Source organism: Maniola hyperantus, chromosome 18 (assembly GCF_902806685.2).
Source record: "Maniola hyperantus chromosome 18, iAphHyp1.2, whole genome shotgun sequence".
Lineage (NCBI taxonomy): Eukaryota > Metazoa > Arthropoda > Insecta > Lepidoptera > Nymphalidae > Maniola > Maniola hyperantus.
This window is the reverse complement of record NC_048553.1, coordinates 312,099-315,354: the sequence shown is the minus strand read 5'-3', so window position 1 is coordinate 315,354 and position 3,256 is coordinate 312,099.

The window sequence follows — 3,256 nt, the reverse complement described above, 5'->3', positions numbered from 1 at the left end:
ACTCGGGTTGCGTCTGGCAACACCGATTGCTGAGATTTAGAATTTTCCTGGAGTCAACATGTGAAGACGAATTTTTTTCGTTCCAGGAAAATCTCACTTCTTTTCGCCCATGGCTTCGCCTGGAAAAATACAATAGTCAAAAATTTTAGTCATCCTAACGTATTTTCAATGTTTCATCAGTTATGGTGAGTGAAAAATCAAGTAATGTGGATTCGACAAAATGGCGGTTTGGTTAGAGAAAATCCTAATCTCATGATTTCTTTCAGTTCCAGTTATTTTAACTTCCCAAATAAATGAGGATAATGGGTTGTGGGTGGACTTCTGAAAACCATTGGTGGCCAGGAGTTCAATAGGTGAGTTGTGTTTGATCGGGAAAATTCCACGTGTCGAAATTTTCACACAGCACAAATTATAATCTTGTTTTTCTTTGTTACAGGGTTTACGTTTACGTTTACGTTTACGTTTACGTTTACGTTTACGTTTTACGTTTAGCTTCAGTTTTCCGTTTTAGTTTTACGTTTGCGTTTTCGGTTTTCGTATTTATTTCTTTTGCACATTCACGTTGACAACTTAATTGCTATGGATAAGACTTGGTGAAAATCTTTGTAAGGAAACATTTCGGTTGTGAAGAATCAAGTTAAATTGAGTTTTGGATCTTGGCCGATGCCGTCCAGCTACCTTGCAGTCTTCGCACCTACAAGTAAGCAAATGTTTGTATCCTGGAACAGTTTAGTGAACCTTCTTAGTGTATGTGTACAGTAAGAACCCTGTCTTTACTACTGAGCTTTTATTTTGAAACAATTTTATGAATTTTACTGTGTCATTGTCTATTCCATGCCAATGGCATCTTAAATTTAAAACATAGATCTTATGTACTATCTACCTAAGTCATTCTAATGTATCTAAATTAAGTCTTGGCATTAAGCTAGAATAACTAAGCATTATTAGCCATCATTCTGTATTAAGCGACCCCGGTAAAAGTTACATTAAAAACAATTTTGCCTAACATCTAGCAAATTTCATTTATAACACCTCATATGCATTACAAGGGAGTCGACGGCTAGCTTCTATTCTTTACTAGGTAGATAGATCAAGTAAAGTAAATTAAAATTATTTTTTTTTCCTCTAATCTTTGTAAGGTGATAGATTATTCCGTATCCGGGTATATTTCTATTCCGTCCAATTTATCACCCTTACAAATGGCGCCCGAACGTTTTTTTATATAGTTATTTCAGTATATTTTGAGAAATTTTGTGAATTTTATGAAATGTACTCCGCTGATTGTACAATTTTCTAAGTAGTGACACATTGCAAAGAGCACTAAGCTGTTTTTATGGTTAACTAACTAAATAATAACTAATAGTTAGAAATTTTGTTTGATAGTTTAAGTAATTTTCTGAGTATAGTCCAACATTTGTTTTCTCTTACTTAATTAACACTTTATAAATGGTGCTTATGCCGTTCAATTGTTATTTGACTTACCTTGGAGGTGTATAAGTGAATGTTTGCCTTCAGTTTAGTAATAAACATTGCTTAACTGAGTTGTTGTTGGGTATTGTTTTCAATAGTAAGTACATCTTATGTTTGAAAATTCCGGTAACTTAGTATAATTAAAGTTTTGAAACGATATGTCCTGTTAACTAGTTACACACATACATTTATAAATACTAAGAGTTACAACTTGTGAAACTAAATATATAAACTATATTCAGAGATTACATTAAGTTCAAGTATGAAGTTATGAACAATTTTTTTTGTCAGTGACTTGATACTTCATTATTTTGTTGAAATTTTGTTTAGAGCTGTGTTAAGGTTATGATAAAAGCTACTTCACACACAAAACATGTTAAGTTTAATTGAATGCTGGTAGTTTAAAGTGACATTTAGAAACAGATTTTGTTGTATTTTAGGTTATGTGTTAAAAGTGTAAAGTAACAGCCATCAAACCATTGCACAATCTCTTTGTTTTTTTTGAAAGATAATATGCTAGTCAGAGGTCATTGCAACTTTGTTGCCTGTTTACTTTTGTAATTGTAAAGGTTGTAACACACTGTGTACTCATAAAGGTGATACTGCACCTTACAATCATTTATTCAATTTTGGGAAGTTTATTTTGTTATATTTTGTTTACTATAGTAATAATATGTGCTTGTATTATTAACAATATTTTGGAATAGGAACATAATTGATAAAATAGGTTAGGATAGACTTAAGAATATTGTTTTTGTTGTGTATTTTGCTTGTGTATATTTAATAGTTTAAATAACTTCTTTTGTGTTTGTGTTTAACCAATTGGTATAAGGCTAAACATAGACAGTTACACAAGCTCGATATTTTGTTAAATGTGTTTTGACTTAACACAATGGAACAGACTTTTGCCCAGTTTCATTCACTTTTGAAGGACGAATTGTGTTATGAGGTATCCATTCGTTCCGAAACTCCAGCACCTACAGTGCTAGGTTTAAAGAAACAGTTAAAACAATTAATTCAGGAAATTCCTTCTGAATCAATTTTAGAGACAGATTTCTCTTCTGAAAGTGAGTTAGGGGTTATTACTAAAAAACTTCAAGACTTAGAAGATTTATTAAAAAAGTGTTCTGACACTAAAGATAGACATGCCCTCTGTAGGTCTAAAGCTTTAGCTTCACATTTGTACTTTAGAATTTTGAGAATACAGTGTTCCGAACTCAGCTTAATAAGTAGGAAGAGTGAATTACATACAAAGTTGCAGAGTTTGATTTCCAGATTAGATGCTGACAATGAGTCGTCTCACGACGAATCACTGGATTCCGAGAGTACCGCCGTTGACTGCACTGGTGATAAAAATGTGGCCAAGTGGAAGTTAAATTTCAACGGACAGGGTGATCCGCGCAGTTTCATCGAACGCGTTGAGGAATATAAAAGATCTTATGGCGTTTCAGATGGAAAATTATTTGTTTCTGCATTTCATCTTTTTACAGGCCGAGCATTGTTATGGTACAGAGGCAACAAATGTCAAGTTTCGTCTTGGTCAGAATTGAGAACTTTATTTTTAGAGGAATTTGATGCAGTAGATTATGACTACAGGTTGCTAGGTGAAATTCGAGCAAGAACACAAGGCTCTGAAGAACCTGTGTCTATCTATTTCGCTGTAATGTTTTGCATGTTTTCAAGGTTGTCAACACCACTTTCCGAAGAACAAAAGTTACAAATTTTATTACATAATATTCGCCCTTTTTACTCAGAACAATTAGCTCTTGTTGACATTAAGTCTGTC